At 44.9% G+C, this 17642-nt stretch overlaps 2 long non-coding RNA genes across 2 annotated transcripts; both read right to left on the reverse strand.

Moving 5' to 3' along the window:
• Positions 1-10061: 10061 nt before the first annotated feature.
• Positions 10062-10381, reverse strand: LOC115409834 (uncharacterized). The gene is made up of 3 exons (XR_003934023.1): positions 10342-10381; positions 10204-10269; positions 10062-10106 (listed from the first exon to the last, which is right to left on the reverse strand). It is a non-coding gene; the product is annotated as an uncharacterized LOC115409834 (long non-coding RNA).
• Positions 10382-10389: 8 nt separating this feature from the next.
• Positions 10390-11263, reverse strand: LOC115409835 (uncharacterized). Its single transcript, XR_003934024.1, has 5 exons — positions 11065-11263; positions 10898-10942; positions 10659-10811; positions 10503-10571; positions 10390-10410 (listed from the first exon to the last, which is right to left on the reverse strand). It is a non-coding gene; the product is annotated as an uncharacterized LOC115409835 (long non-coding RNA).
• Between the last annotated feature and the right edge of the window lie 6379 nt (positions 11264-17642).

Genomic DNA, 17642 nt, shown 5'->3' on the forward strand with positions numbered 1-17642 from the left:
GAGGACATTTCAACAGCGTACACCCATTAAAGCTGGAGCTGGAAGCCCAATTTAAAAAAGTCTATGCCGATATTGTTCCCGTATTTAATCACAACCTAAAGAAATTTGATTTCCTGGCAAGTGGTAAAATCCATGTATGTTTCTACCCACCTCTGGCGTACATGATCGGACTCAAAGCCGGAGAATGGTTCAATTTTGAGGAGAAGACAGCTCCCTATCCTGTAGATTTAAGGGCTGGTTTTTATCATCTTTACTGTTACAGCGATGTGGTTCGCCCGCAGTTGGTAGGGGATGTTTACGCCCCGCTTTTGAGAAGCGTTGAGATCCAGGGTACATTCGGAGAGTTTGTCACACAGCGCTTCAACCCCGCCTATTATTTACCAGTGGCCAAGCAGCATATTGAAAATATCGAGGTCCAGATAAAAACGGATCAGAACAAACCAGCAAACTTCAGCTTTGGTAAATCTATTGTTACGCTTCACTTCAGACCCATAACCTGAAAAAAACCAGTCTATATAACTCTTCAACCCGCAAAGATATCGCTCAGTACCAGACATCCTACGAGGGTAACTGTTCGTTGTGAGGTGTTGCTCCGATTTTTTTTTTCCGTGATACAGTTTTATAATAAAATGACACGGTTATACTCTAAACCTGACATTTACAGGTTTGTGAATTATTATGAAAATCAGGTGGGAGGAGATTTACCAGGATTTAATGGAGCCCCTATGATGTACGGTAGAGGGATAGGGTCTATGTTTTCAAAATTATTTCGTTTTGTTACACCTCTGTTCAAGAGAGGATTCGCCATTGCGAGGCCTCATTTAAAATCGGCAGCTAAAAACATTGCTTCTGATGTTGTCGGACACGTCGTGAGACGCGTGACTCGGAACCAGGAACCGGAGGCAGAGGATCAGTCAGGATCGGGACTCATGCTTCTGGCACGCAGACCTGGAAAACGACCGCCGGGGCGTCGTTTAGCAACGCATAAAAAGCGGAAGACAAAAGGGAGCAAGAAATCAGTGCAGAGAAGAGCTCCAAAGAGAAGGAGGTCCAACGACATATTCTCCTAACCATGGCTCTTTTGCATACAAAATCACAAGAATGCACCATGTCAGAGCTGGACTTATTCGGTGCTCCGGCTACACAGTTTTCTATTGAACAGAGTCAGTATCTGGAGGTTATGCCGATATCTGCGCTGACAGACGGTGGTCCCGTTGAATTTTTCATCCCTGGCGATGGGGATAGGTATTTGGATCTCGCGAACACCCTCCTTCATCTACGTCTGCAGATTGTTAACGGGGACGGGACAAATCTGGCACGGGATGCGGGCGTCGGGGTGATTAACTACCCCGTCAACACCATCTTCTCACAGGTGGATGTGACCCTGGGTGACAGACTCATTTCTCAATCCAGCGCTACTCATCCGTACAGAGCCATCATCGAAACCCTGCTGAACTTTTCAGACGCATCTCTGAAAAGCCAGTTCACAGCAGGTCTCTTTTACAAAGATACTTCTAGGGCTATGAATTCTATCAACATCGGAGCTGACGGTCCCAACAGAGGCCTGGTCGAGAGGGCGAAATTTAGTGCAGCTTCTAGCGAGTTTCATGTGATGGGTCCTCTACACGCCGACATTTTCTTTTGCGAACGGCTGTTATTAAACAGCGTAGACATGCGGATCAAGCTGACCAGAGGCAGTGATGCGTTCTGTTTAATGGCTCCGAACAATTCGGATTTCAAATTAAAAATACTAGGCGCCTCTCTGTTTGTGAAAAAGGTCACAGTCTCCCCAGCAGTGCGTCTGGAACATGCAGCGGCCCTGATGAAAGGTAACGCGCTCTACCCGATATCCAGAATCAATGTGAAAACTTACTCGATTCCACAAAACTCGAGAGTATGCAATCAGGAGAATCTTTTCCTAGGCACGATGCCTAAATACGTGGTTCTAGGGTTGGTCAACCATAACGCATTTACTGGGCGGAGCGACATGTGCCCATTCGATTTTCAACATTGCGATGTGGAATATCTAGCTCTCTGTCAGGACGGGAGACAGATCCCTTCAAAAGCTTTCCAGCCGCGATTTGACCAAAGCATTTCGGTCAGAGAGTTTTACAATCTGTACACCGCCACCGGGAGACACCTGAAAGATTTACCTCTATGCATCGACAGGGACGATTTTGAAAACGGTTATAGCTTATTTGTTTTTAATCTAAACCCTGACGAGGACGTGGAAGCTCTGAACCCCATTTCAAGCGGGACTTTAAGACTGGAGATGAGATTCAGGGTCCCCTTACCGCATACGGCGACTCTGGTGGTTTACGCAGCGTATGATACTATCCTCGAGATCAATTCGAAACGACAGGTGCTGGTGGATTATTACTGAATAAAAGGATGAACACGGCTGAACTGGAAATACTCATGAACCATCTGTTAGGTGACACGTTCTGCGGTGTCTGGGCTTCGGATGAATTACAGAACCATCCCCCGTCAAAGCTACCAGCGTATTATATCGTAAACACCCACCCTCACTATCTACCCGGTGAACACTGGTTAGCAATCACGCTGGAAGAAGGAGGGGTTTCCACCTATTTCGACTCCTTCGGATTAAGTCCTGACAACCATTATTATCCGAAAAGCATCCTTGGTTTTCTGGAAAATTATGGAGGGACGAGAAACATCATTTATCACAACCGTCAACTCCAACACGAGCTGTCTACCGTCTGCGGGCATCACTGTGTCTTTTACCTGTGTCATAGAGCCAGTGGTTTGTCTTACAAACAAGTGCTGGCTCGCTACACAAACAGTGTGATACATAATGATGTTTTGGTGAGAAAGTTTGTTATGAAATTTCAACGATGCATCACTGCTTCTCCTTCGTCTTCTCCACATCAACACGCATGTACGTTACAAATGTTTAGAGATTGTTATAAAATATGAATTGTATTGCTTTGCTTTTGCAAAAAAAAAAAAAAAAAATCAGACTCTGTATCTCATTCATTTTTACTTTATTCACGTCAATAAAATTCTAAAAGACAAAAAAAAAAAAAAACTCTGGAAATGGTGTTATTTAAATCACGGTGTGAAGTCGATCCACGGAATATTTCTCTTCGTAGACTTTTTCTTCTTCTTCTTCTTTCTCATCTCGGTACTCGGTGAGGATTGTGAAGATAGCATGTCATCATAGTCTGTATGCGTCTGGTTTTTGAGAACTCTAAACTGCTCACGAGCGAAAGGGTTAGACACCGCACTCTCAGGGACATTCAGCTCAGATAATGTCTCAAGAAACAGCTTCCACCCTCGTGGCTGTGACTTTGGGGGTTTCTTATACGCAGCTGTTAAGTTTTTCACCAGATCAATCACATGAGAACCCTTTATCGGTTTACCTCTATAGATAAACTCTCCTCTGGAACTCCAGCCGCTGTCGGTCTCCGATAACTTATTTAAAACATACTCTGCATTTTTGCGATCACGGGTAGGTAGGTTTGTTAATATCTCCTGCATTCCCTCTCGCTTCTCTTCCTCCTCCTCCTCCTCCTCTTCTGATCTTTTCAGCTCCTTAGCTCGTCTGTCAGATCCCTCCTCAGGAGGCAGCGTTAGAGTCAGAGAATGGAGTTCATTTTCTCCCTGTCTGACCAGGTTAAGGTAACGCTGCAACAGAGTATTGTACTTTTTCATTTTTTCATAGGCGTCAAGTCCTCTTTCTTGTAATATTTGCCTCATTTTGAAATCCAAGTCTTGTTCCGCATTCTGCCGCATTCTGCCGCATGCTGCTGCTGCTGCTGCTGCTGCTGCTGGGAGATGCATTTGCATCAGACGCGGTTGAAGCTGTGTGAGTCAGGCGGTTTAGTTGATGAGGTGACACGAGATACATTTTCTGCATTTTCAATTGCGTTTATTGATCAAGCCTCCTATTAAGTTTCCCAGGAGAGGAATGGCTGTTGTTAGTAGAGGTAGAAGGAAACCACCCGTTTGCAAAACGCTGCGTTTCCGCTTTAGACTGATCTTTCTATCAGCCAGCTGTCTGAGCAAGTTTTTATGTCTGTGGAGTTTTTTAAATTGACAGCGAGAGAGAGGAATGTTCCCTTTTAACAGATTGAGAGCGATTTCGGCCAAAGACTGAAGGAGATCTGCCGGGCAGTCCTTTAAAATATCCTTCCGCTTCTTAGGCGTGGCATAATACAGAGCTTTCAGAAAGGGAGCGTTCCTTTTTAATCGCGCTGACATGTCGTCTTATCTGTTTTTTGGAATATAAACCGCAGGCCACTGGTTAGGCAGTACACCTGTCCTAAGTCTGTACTGTTCTGGACAGCTGTGTGTCAGGTCGACGATTAAATACCCGTGAGGGTCCTTTGTAGCATCGTCAAAACTCGCCAGGAAAAATGCTTTTTGTGATGGAAAGATCTGATGAGCTAATGTTTTCATCTGAAGCTTGTCACGCGGGTTCTTGAATAAGACAAAATAGTTTGAATTAAGACTGATTGTACGTGAGTATTTACCCTGATGAAACACATTTTGTGTCAGCATGAATACGGACATCTGTCTGTGGTGCCTGTACTGAGTAAAAATCCGCACTACCTCAGGATGATCTGAAGCCTCGAAAACCACATCATCTAAGATCACCAGATGTTGCTTATCAGGAGGAAACAGGGTCTCATCTTCGAATGATTCAGGCAATCCTTTCACAAACGTTATGTTTTTATTGGTCTTCTTCAGCTCGGCATACAAAGGTTGAAACGAAGTATAAATCCAAACAATATTATCCGGTTTTCGATTCATTACATTTTCACAATCCTGCAAAACACTTTTTACAAAAAATGACTTCCCAGAGCCGCTCGGGCCTGAAATGAGACATGAAAAAGGCGTACAAAATCTAGGATCAAAATCAATTTCCTCCATCGCAGTAAAGTCTGACATTTCATTAAAAAAAAAAAAAAAAAAAAAATCATCAACATCAGCAACGAGATCAGGTTATTTACTAATAACCGAACGGTACAGAAGTACCATCCTGGGAGAGCTTCCTCTTGTCATAAACGATGCGCAGCTTTTTCGTGAATGAAGAATTTTTCAGCAGAAACCCCCTTTTGTCTCTGATGATGTTTTGCTGAGGAATGTCAACCGAATCACTCCTTTGGAATCTGAGATAGCCCTCCACCAGCTCCCTCACGCTGTCAAAGCTGACTTTGTCAGAAAAGTCACGAGTCTGAGTAATCCCTTTCACTCTCATCACCACCTTTTTAGCATTTTTTGTCTGATACGCATAAGTCTTGGGACCTGCCGCCACAAATTCGGAAATGGTGTCACCCGAGAGTTCATCCGTTAAATCCCCCAGATAATTACCCAGCTCGAGAGGTGTGTCACCATCCTTCAGGAGAAAGATTAAACTGTCTGTGTCTGTGTAGAGCACCTTCTCCTGCAATCTCTCCAGATAACTGTAAAGCTTCAAGAGTCCGTAAGCTGTGGTGAACGCGGCGACAAATACGTTATTGGTTCTCCCGGGTGGAACAAGACACCTCTCGTTGTAATTCCACTGAACCAAAGCAGCGTCGTTGTTCAGAAAAGAAAAGTACTTGATCTGATACTTTCCTGAAAACAGATAACTGAAGAACTGTGCAGGATCAGACACGATTGAGGTCTGTGTTAGATTAGGCCTCTCTGCCATCTTTCCCCAGAAGCAGTTCAGAGCCAGTTTGCAGACAGAGCGAAGCGCCGGGTTAAAGCGGATTCTGGCCGCATCGAGCTGAATGCCTTGCTCCTGTTTGTACTGCTGTATGTATCTGTCCCTGCTTTCCTGATCCACCGCATCTGCCGGGTAGCCTGACGCTTCCTGTTTCCCCTTCAGAAAAGTGTGCACGTATCCTACAAAAACAGAGTCGCTTCGCTCGCTAAAGTGCCAAACTTCGATGATTTTTGCAACTTTGTACCCGAGCTCCAGAGCTTTGTTGAATTCGGGAGTGACCCACACCCCCGTCAATGCACGGGCGTTTTCATCATGATCGCATAAGGTCATCTGGTTATTTATCTCAGCACAGGTGCGACAGAGAGTGAACAGCAGTTTACCTCTGGAAGATTTGTAAGGTAACACCGGGTGAAAGAGACCCCTCGGAGGGTTGACAACGGCTCGAATTAACCCAAAGTAGTTTTGAGGGTCGTCAAAATCTTCATGAATTACGATGGGATGGCCTAAAGGATAAGCGCAACTGCTGTTTACGTACGGGTATAATGAAGTTACATCCACGTAATGCACAGATTCGCCAGCACCCGCTGTGTACCGCAGCCGCAGCGCACTCGTACGGCCTCCGTACAGAGCCTGTCTGGGGGAGAGAGGTTCAGGAGGGTCAAATTCCTTCAGAAACTCGCCTACTCTCGGATCTGATTTTTTCATCTCCAGCCACTCGTGTTCCCAAATCACACAGGTCTGTAGACCGTAGACGGATCTCAGCCGATGTAATTTTTCCTCTGAAGCTGTGTACAGCTCTTCAAAGGGCTTCCCAGTCAGAGGGCATGTTTCATGCGGCTGAAAACAAATCGGACAGCCGTGGAAAAAACAACCCTGGAACTCAAAAACCCATTCCACATCACCGATCTTTGCAAACCCGTCAACAAAGTAAGGACCTATTTGCTTCTCGCCTCTGTTTAGAGCATGCTGAATGAAAACACCCCGGCTGTGTGACACATATTCCAACCACTGGATAGAAGCATGAGAGTAACTTTTGACCTGACGACGGTAATCATCAGGAGGAGGAATGGCGAGTGTGCGAGGACGTAGAAAGTTTGTGAGAAAAACTTTCATACAGGCTGAGGATATAGTTATCCGACTGAACGGGTCAACTTTTGTCTCATTCAGAAACTGATTTCTGAATCTCACGCACCCTTCAAAGAGAATCTGGACATCGTTTTTGCAGTAAAACAAAGCTTCCTTCTCAAAGTCGAATACACCGCGAGAGACCGAATCATACCACTCCTGAAATTTCATCTGTTCGGGGCGCGACATACGCTCAAAACCATAATCAGTAGGTGGGGGGTACGGTCCCGTGTATTTCAGACTCCCTGCGGAGCTGAACTTGTGAGGGAAAAAGCCTTTTGACTGATCCTCGAACCCCATTGCTTTCGGCATATCAGAGAGACGCATGCTGAGGAAAGAGAGAGAGTCGATGAATTTTAGGTTATAGTCCGACTCACTGAGCTTCAGAATTTTACCACCCATCATAATAAGAGAGGGTTCAATACCTAATTTAACCATGGTGTTAACGATCAGGTAGCTATCGAATCCTTTCGAATTATGCGCAATGAAGACCGAGTCTTTGTAGCGAGGTTTTCTGAAATGAGCGATGAATTTCTCCACGCAGTCAAGACCGTAAGCATACCATTCAACACCGCTCAAGGTTTTTGTACAGACCAGATACGGTCTATGCACACCCGCCTGATCAACAAATGTCTCAAAGTCATAAAAAATCAACTTCTCCGAGTGTTTCTCGTCTACGTTTAAAGGCTGCATGTAACAGAGGTGACGATCCTGATTACCAGCGGTTTCTGACTCATCTGCAAGGCTCTCACCACAGGTTTTACAACGTCTCTTTATACACACATGCTCTCTGTTCTCCCCGGACAATCTTTTCATGTATGTAGAGTTACATTTAAGACATTTCTTGTAAATATCACAGTTACTAGCATACGTCTCACCACGGTTTCTCTCTCTCGGCTCGTTATGCTTGTCGAAACACTCTGACGAACGACAGGTTCTGTTACAACGATCACAGGTCACAGGGCTCCACAGCCTCTGTTTACAGTCAGGGTCATTACATACAGGACAGTAACCGCCACAGCTGTGTGTATGAGGGTTATGGTATCCTTGAAAACAGAAACTGCATACATAGCGGACACCAAGGAACCCTTTGAGGTTTTTAATCCCCGAGAAGTGGTTTTCAGCTAAGTACAAGAAAATTGGGCGCGATCGGTCACTGAAAGCTGTCTCAAATTTCGAGAGGGCTCTATTTTCACGATTTCTCATGAATATGACTATTTTCCGTTGTAAGAGCTCCTCAAATTTAGGGATGTCAGTGAAGGAGACTTCAGTCTGACTTGTCAAGCCTGCCTGGTGCTGTAACCATCTTCCCCTTTCTTCAGCCTGTGAATCATTTAATTTGGGATCTGTTAAATGTGCCAGACAAATGGAGAAACAGAGCTTGTCGGTCCTATTGTAGACGATGTAGAGGTGACGCCTCTTACGCTGTAACACCTCATGTTCAAGTGTGCATTCTAATTTTCTCTTAATTCCCCCTCGCGGGTCACGTACAACCTGTACAACAAGTTCGAGTCCTGCGTCGGCAGCAACATCTGTATTTGACTGAACCATTTGATCGAGTAAATTTTCAAATGCGGGGAGAATGTTATCACCATGCTGGTCAACAGTGAAAGAAACGTGCTCTCGCACATTCTCACCGACAATTTCCAATTGAACCAGGTCATTACGGTTAGATTCCGACCTGGTTCTCTCTGCAAGATGTTCGATGACTCTCATAACATTCTCGTAGAACTCTGCTAGATCTGGTACAGTCTGTGTATTTGGAAGGTTTAACGTCTGTCTTATCTCAACATTATTAAATCGATCACGCAAAATTCTTGATGCTGAAGCATCATTTTGCAAATCTGAATTGGAGCAAGATGGTTCTGAGTGGGGTAGACTGGGAGGAGGAGGAGGAGGAGGAGGAGGAGGAGGAGGAGGTGGAGGAGGAGGGGGAGGAGGAGGAGGAGGTGGAGGAGGGGGAGGAGGGGGAGGAGGAGGAGGAGGAGGAGGAGGAGGAGGAGGAGGAGGAGGAAGGGGAGGAGGAGGGGGAGGAGGAGGTGGAGGAGGAGGGGGAGGAGGAGGAGGAGGGGGAGGAGGAGGAGGGGGAGGAGGAGGAGGAGGGGGAGGAGGAGGAGGAGGTGGAGGAGGAGGAGGAGGAGGAGGAGGAGGAGGAGGTGGAGGAGGAGGAGGAAGGGGAGGAGGAGGAGGAGGAGGAGGAGGGGGAGGAGGAGGAGGGGGAGGAGGAGGAGGAAGGGGAGGAGGTGGAGGAGGAGGAGGAGGAAGGGGAGGAGGGGGAGGGGGAGGAGGAGGAGGAGGAGGTGGAGGAGGGGGAGGGGGAGGAGGAGGTTCATGACTGACACTGGGGTATGATGCTGACGAATCGGAATGGTAACCAGACCCAGATTGAAATGCACTCGGTGATAAATTCACATCGTTTATTATGAATGATTCAGGATCTCGAACCAGGCACTCTAACAGAAAGTTTAAGTCTAAAATGCGCGCCATGGGGTTTTAATTTTTCTGAAATCACACTGCTCGGGGATTTTCTATCATTTATTTTTGAATGTCGTGCTTTACTGCTTCAGGATGTTTTCTTTCTTTTTTTTTTTAACAGGACAAGGCTTGCTCTAAGCGCTCATCCATGAGCCGTTGCAGATCACCGTACTGAAGATATGCTATCCCACCGCGCATGAAGCTCCAGTTCAGAACGTCGGCAGCAACTGCTTTGGCCTTCCGAAGCGCCGTGTCGAAAGCAGCATTTCTAACGATGCCGAGAAGAGTCCGGTCTTCTCCCAACTCCGTATCTCGAACAAAAAAAATCTAAAAAGAGGATAGAGGAAAAGTCACGTATAGGATATATATATTCCCCAATTATGTACAGAACAGTTAGTGAGAACAAAATAAAGTACTTACCATTCACATAGTGGATGTCCGCACCATCCTGTGGTGGTGGTGGTGGTGGTGGTACCTCACCCGGGCCTTTAAATGAAAAGAAAAAAAAAAATTGAATACATACATACATGTTATAAATATAAAGTTTTTCTCCACATCTCAGTCGTAAAACCTACCCCTCAGATCATCGTCAGTCTCGCTGTCATGTCCAGGATCAGCCTCAGGCTCAGACACAGTTTCGGGGTCGTGATCAGCGATCGGTGGAGATGGTGTTCTTGGAACGAGAGCTGAAAAAATAAATAAACAGATAAATAAATTAATCAAAGGATCATTTAAGACTGAGTAAATAAATAAACAAGGAATATAGGAAGAATAAAATACATGCCTCTGAGCTCCTGGATTGTAGTAGGAGGCTCGGTCTGCGTAGGCCCTTAAAATACAGGAATAATTTAAGAAAAGGTTACACACATGCATGGCATTATTATTATTTTATCCCACCATCAATATTTAAAAAAAAAAAATCTTACCAGTGAGATCAACCACCTCGCTTGTATTGACAGCGGTTTCTACTCGACCAGGTGCGAACAGGAGATCTTTAATATGAAGACGATCGTCAGAAGTTTTACTTTCAACAAACTTAATAAACTTTAAAAAAAAAGACTTACCGGAAGTACGGAGGTTGTTGAGGTCTCCCGAGACTTGAGTGTGATAAATGTCGTCGAAACGGCTCAGAGCTAGGAGACATCAAATAATTACTTTAAAAAATATATATATATATATATACTCATATGTACAACCAGGTATGAATCAGATCAGGTAAACCTACCCCGGGAAAAGCGAGCTCTTACTGCAGAACCAGAAGTCCCTGGAGTGTCTTCTCGATTTGGAGGAAAAACTGGAAATTTAAATAAAACAGAGATAGTGAGACCTCCATAATGTCTTGAGATCTCTGAAGATTTAAAAACAAAAAAAAAAAAATTACCCCTGGTACGGAGAGAGGATAACTCTTGTAGAGAATCCGTGATAATTGACCTATTTCTTGTCAGATTCTGACGGCCTGTGTTTGAAGGTCCTGGGACTTCACTGGCTGTCGAGGTCAGATTTCGAGTCTGATTATCGAGCCTGTCCAGCTCATCTGTCAATCGTAAAAACAAAACAAACCTCATTAGATCCCATAGACGATTATTCTCAATTAAATACAGGATTGATTTAACAATTTACCAAAATCATCCCGGGTCAGGTTAAAGTCTTCTTCTTCTTCTTCAACTTAAAAAAAAAAAAAAAAAAAAAAACTTAGTTAAACAGGGGTAAAAACTTGTTTAAAAAAAAAAAAGAAGTCCATTTTTGTCTGATCAAATAACATGAAATTTAAAAACCATGGTACTTACATCGAGAATGGGTCGTCGGCTCTGTGGATGATGATGATTCACCGAAGAAATTAGTCTTGTCTAGAAAAATATATTAAAATGCACTTTGTTTTCTCGCTCTCACACTTTTTCAAAGAGAAAATAATTTTCCAGTCCATTCGTCCTACCGGCCATCTTGTGGTGTTATTGACGGGGTGTTTGGTATTTTTCTCAAGCAGTGATCTTCTTCTTCTTCTCTCCTCCTTCCTCGCTCTGCCTGTTGCAAGCTGAAGTGACTGACTGTCACTTATATCCGTGCTAGCTAGCTATTTTGCATTTGTTTTTTTGTGGTTTTTATGACTGTTGATCCTTCCAATAAGATCACAGGATCGGCATGAGGTGTTGGAGAGAGGTTGGGTCTTTGAGGAAGTGAATATTCTTTCTGAGGGGGAAGTGTGAGGGTGTGAAGAGAAGCCCAAAGATTCTTGTACGAATTAAAATTAGACCGGATTTACTCTTTGTGAGAAACTGATTACGGATCAAACAATACAAGATAGAAGAAAGATAGACTTATTGTCTGTCCATGGTGGTGATAGAAATTCTTCTTTGATAGGATCCACCTATAAAATATAATTACACAAACATGCTAAGACGCATGCTCACGGGTAAAGAGATGTTGAGAGAACAGTAGCGGATAAAATAAATATGTAGAACTTACTGTCTTATTTTTCTTTTGTTCAGGAGGAATAAAAGATTTTATGGGGTTGTGGTACTTTGTAATGTCTTCCTGAATGTGACTGTTGAAATAGTGGAAAAAGTAGAGGATGAAAACTTAAAGATCTTTTTTTTTTTTTTTATCCTTCGGACACAGGTATCATAGTTTGTTTCTGAGAAAAGTTATGACCTGCTCACAATCAATTTTCTTCTAAGAATAGCATATAAATATTGTATCTGAACTAAACAAACTCTTTTTTTTTTTTAAATTTTCTATCAGAGTGACCCTGTTCATAAGACAACTTCCTATGCTGTTCCCACAATCGACTCCCAGACGTCCCCTGCTCGTATGCTATCTGATAAAAGCTTTGAAGTAGACCTGTCGAACTAGATTACCCCCCGTTTTATGATCCCTTCTTTTTCTCCACCTGCGGAGGATGCCTGACTTCCTCAGATCAGAACCCACCCCGCTCCCATCCTCGCACCCAGACATCTCGCTCGGATGTGACTTCCTTCTACTTCCTTAAATCAGGCACACCCTATGCGTCTCTGTATGGTGAGGTCTTGTTTTCTACCCAGAATCTGCCGCTGTAGCTAGCTTCAAACACTCACACCCTTACAGTCGGGTCGTAAATGATCAAACAGTCAGACAGACGGAGGGGGAAGACTTCAACAGTATTTTTATTATTCGAGGCATAGTTTAATCAGAAATACTTCTACAAGAGTGAAATCAATCGCTACTGACTAGTAATAATAATACGGCTTTATCATCACCAACACATTACGCAGAATAGAACAATCCAAATTCGTCTGCAAAGCAGAATGAAGTCTGTCCACTTCATCCGAAGGACTGAGACCGAGCCCGCATTGAATGGAGAGTGAGACGGCATCGACAAACAGCGTGTACAAAGATATTATGTGGTACTTAGTTGTAGAAAGAGAATCTTTAGACAATTCGTGTACAATTTTCGCAAATACAGAGGACAGACTGGATTCGGAAGCACTCGCTATCGTGTTTTGCACCATAACCCACCATGCTGCATCTCCCCGACACGACCGGACTTGAGCATGAATTTTTTCCATGCGTTGAATTTCAGCATCAGTAATCATACTGTATGCACAACCCAGAACTCTCTTACAGATAACATTGGTTAGAAGTCTCTTCAACTGAGAAATAACATCATCTAGCTCGATAGTTTGACTTAACAAATTCCCCATCTTTCCTCCTCCTCCTTCTTTTTTTTTTCTTCTTCTTGTTTTTCACTCACTCTTCCAGCAGTCACTCACAGCAGAGAGTTGATCAGTGGTCACGGACTGCCCGACATCAGAGTCGTAAAAGTCGCAGATCAGCTCTGCCACTCTCCGAACCGATTTCAGTTCAAAGAGCAGGGTTTCCACGATCGCTCTGATTCTCTCCTCGTCGGAACGGATTTTCCTGAGGATCAACAGCTTTTGTATGGATGGGATCAGCTTGGGTGTGAAAAGTCTGGCCATCAAGCGGTCGTAATGCTCCGAAAAATAGCCATCTGTCTCAACATCAAGACACGGGTGATGCTTCTGACTGGGGTGATTGGTTCTGCACCCGTAACAGGTCTCCTTCTGGTATCTGCCTATCACCAGGTTCAGCAAGTGAAGCAAACCCAGTTTCACTGTACCGATCAGACCAGCTGAGATCCAGCCGTCGACATCATCCTCTCCAGATTCTCCAGCACTTGGAGAAGTAGGCCCTGCACCTCCCCCGGGTTTGACCAAGACCGGGGCAGCCTCCTCCTCCTCCTCCTCCCCCTCCTCCGCTTGCACAGGAGCGGCCTTGCCCGCCTGCACCAGACTGCGCTGATGAAGAGTTTCAAAATCACAATTGCAGGCCAGTTCCTCGTTGTTGAAGCCGGTTGTCGGGTGAGAACAGGGAGACAACGAAGATGATGATGATGATGATGATGAAACAGCTTCCTCGTGGCTGAGGGCATGAGGACAGTCGCACGTCAGCTCATCCTCGTTCAGGACAGAGGATGGTCCGTATGCAGAAATATTCGGGTTCTGAGAGCATGATAACAATGATGGAGAAAATGCTTGAAAGTCTTCTTGTTCTTCTTCCTGACTGAGGGTTTCAGAAAATAAAGACAGAGAGTCCTCACTCAGCAGCTCAGGGTACCCCGGATGAGGACGCTTGAACCCGGCAGAAAATCTCCTGTTGCTGTACTTCTGCATGGCTGAAGTCGAGAGAGAGCTCCTTTTTATATGTCGAGGAAGAAAAAAATAACAGATGTACTGACGCCACAACTTCTCCCACCTCTCAATAAATAGTCCTCGACGACATGTACGAGGCAGAAGGCGTGGTTTAAAACGTAAGTGTTCTTCTCACGCTAACCACGTCTCTCCAATCACGCGAGTTGTGAAACAGAGTGGTTATTTTTCCACCATTTTCTTTCATCTTCTCTATCATTGCATCAAATGGTAAGTCAAGAATCTTTCTGTATACTCCGCACTCACTGTTAAAGGTTTCCAAAACAAAACTATCTGTCGGCCGTTCGTCGTTTGACGATTGCATGCTCGCACGGAAAAACCACCGACCGCACGCCACTGTTTTAGTCTGCCATACAGCACAGAATCTCATCTTTCGCTGATCAATTTGTGAATCAGGAGACTGTGTTAAGCGGGCACAGTCTCCTGAATCTTTATCCCCCGTACACCAGCTGTGATACCTGTCAAGCAGCATCGTCAGAACACCCCAATCATTCGATGAGACAGCTGTCTGAGACGAAAAAGGCCCAAATTTCTCATTGCCGTCCAACTGATAAAGACAGAGTTCGCCAATGTCATATTTGAAGAAAAATCCCCAGCTACCTCCAACGCCGTATGAGGATAGAGACCATTCCTCATGTAACAATTCTTCCGGGGGCATCTGAGTCCGGTAAAGGTATATAACGCTCTTTTTCGGCGTAGTCCCCAACATTGAAAATTCATTAAAAATCGTGACAGGAGTTTCGCTGATGAGAGATTCCGGCTGCGTCTTCATGACACGTTTCTCCGCCATCTCCGGGTACAATATAAATTCACCCCCTCTAACCGACTGTCTGGCTCCTTCTCATCCCTTCAGATGTGTCAACACCTAACCCGTCGTAAAAACTTCAAAAGACCTCAGACGGAAGGAAGTTGGGGGGGGGGGGGGACAAATGCGCACTGGACATACGCTGGACAAATGGTGGACAAATGGCAAGGGGAGGGGTTTATTGGGGGCCATAAATCTTTCGTTTGACATATAATATCCTATCTGTCTCTCTCTGGAAGCTTGAATGTGCTCCTGCTCAGAGATGCTGACCTTTGAACTTTGACTTTGGTGCTTCTTCTACAGCTTCCATGTTGACAGTGAAACACGCGGGAATCCTGGGAGCGGCTCCCGACGGCGCCGCCCGGTCGGGTCACTGACGCTGTCTCGCCACGGCGCCGGGTCGCCACAGAACAAACATTTCAAACTCACTTTCAGCATTCAGAAAATATGAAATACTTGATGCCACTTTTTGATACTGCGAACGTTTTTACTGCTAAGATTTCGATACAGATACAATTAAAAAAAACTTAATGAGCATAAATGTTTCAGCAATCTCAGCTTGGGAAATACTCTCTGAACATAACCGTGAATCCTGGTTAAACAATCAGAAAATGAAAAGAAAAAAACTTCGAAACAAAACAAAACATGTTCGTTGTTTTAACTCAGTGCAAACAGATGCAAAATAAATAACTTCAATGTAATTCAAAATGACAATATTTTCAGTTTGTCTCAGTTATTTTCCTTCTGGCACACAAACAACTGAAACCCCAGAATCAGCAACAACGAAAACTCTTGACTGAGGCCGTATCAATACCACGGTAAAATAGTGTTATATCCCGATGAAGCATTAGAGTATCGATACTTTGAAAGTATCAGTATTTCTGGACAGTACAGTACCCACAGCTCTGCCGACGCGCTGTGACTTGGTGCCGTTAGCAGAGTGAGGCGTTGGCGGACAGAAACCTGCCCGGCTGCTGATGCTAACACAACGCTGCACTCGCTTCGCCGCCTCAGAGCCACCGTCAGTCACAGAACACACACTTCACTGTCATCACTGTGAATTAAAACAATGACAAGTCGGCCAAACTCCACGAACACGTCGCTCTTCGACACAACAAAATGCCCGTTCTGGTAAGACGAGCCTCTTTACTGCACGTTTGTGGAAACTGTAGTGCTGTTTTCAGAAAGCCGAAGTCTTCCCGCCACTGCGTGGCTGAAGACACGCCCGGAACCTCCGACGCCTCTCTCTTAAAGCAGCTGTGCTTACTTTCAAATCCCATCGACCACACCCTGGTCAGGGGCCAAAGGTCAAAAGAAGTCCTGGTGGAGCCGCAAGTCTGAGGAAACAGGCACTTCCCCGATTCCAAATATTCTGGAATGAAAAGGTCCAGACGCGCTGCCTGTGACAGGGAAATCTTCTGTGCACAAATCAAATCGACGCCACCTCTGAGCTGAAGCATGAACTGCTGTGTTTTGTGTTCTGTAGGGCTGAAACGATTCATCGATTACATCGAATAATTTGATTATAAAACAGCTTCGAATTCAATTCTGTTGCTTCGAGGATTCGTCTTAATTGTCTACAGTGAAACTACGGTGAAACCGCTCGCGTGTGGCGCCCGGAACTAAAGCGCAGCCTGTTTCCGCACGGGAGCGTAAGACGCACGGACATGTGGGAGCACGGCACCAGGAGGCTGGTCAGGGTCGATCGGTGAGCTTGGTGGAGAGAGAGGAAGTGACGTTGCGAGAAGCTCTCAGTCGCGGGCTGTTTGATCGAGCGTACTTCGTTCTCCGATTATTTAGTATATATTAAAAACTCATTTGATGGCCTCCTCATCTGGGGGTGGAAGGAGGGGAAGCCTAGAAGGCGCAAAGGGCAAGGTAATTTCTAAAACATTTGGCAAACGTAGATCGGACACCTCGCCCGAGAAGGAAGGTAATCCTTTGTTGAAAATGGCAAAAGCTTCGGATGAATATAAAGTGATGTTCAAGATAAAAGATCAGACTGGGGACGGGTTCAGAGCTGTAAACCCACTAAAAATTGCTGAGTCTTTGAAAGCTGTAGGTGACGGTGTCGATGCTCGTGTGCTGTCAAGTGGAGCGCTTATTGTAATGTGCAAAAGTAAAGATCAAATGGATAAAGTGAGTAAAATTGTGAAAATTGCCAGCAAGAAAGTGGTAGCCACTGTGGTTGAGAAAAGAGAAATAGTACAGGGTGTCATTTATGGCGTTTGTGCTGACATATCAGAGAGTGAAATCAAGGAAAACATTAGAGGTGGTATTGTTAGTGATGTCAAACGATTTAAAGCTCGAGAAGGTGGGAACCCCAATGCCCCTGTCTTGATTTCATTTAGTGGCACCAGTTTGCCAGAAAGAGTGTTCATAGGCTGTTTATCCTACCCTGTCAAAAGCTATGTGAAGCCCCCTATAAGATGCTTTAAATGTCAGCGCTTTGGACACATGGCTGCGTCATGTAAAGGGAACAGACGGTGTGGAAAATGTGGGGGAGATCATGATTTTTCAACATGTGAGGTGTCCACTCCAAAATGTTGCAATTGTGGTGGAGGTCACATGGCGTCCTCAAAGGAGTGCCAGCTATTCACAAAAGCTAAGCAAGTAATGGGAGGTAAAAGAGCAATACAAGATTTCCTATGCGGACGCAGTGAAGAGAGTAGAGACAAAATCTCAAACCCGGCTGTCAAATGCTTCTCTGAGTGAGCCAGTGGCCACTAAAGTTTCCCCTCATTCTTCTAACCAGGATTTGATAGTGGTGAATAAAGAGTCCTTTTTGGCTTTTATTGTAAACGTAATGTATGATTCCCGCACAAAGTTCTCGAAATCAGATTTAATCAGCTGTGTG

Source organism: Salarias fasciatus, chromosome 22 (assembly GCF_902148845.1).
Source record: "Salarias fasciatus chromosome 22, fSalaFa1.1, whole genome shotgun sequence".
NCBI lineage: Eukaryota > Metazoa > Chordata > Actinopteri > Blenniiformes > Blenniidae > Salarias > Salarias fasciatus.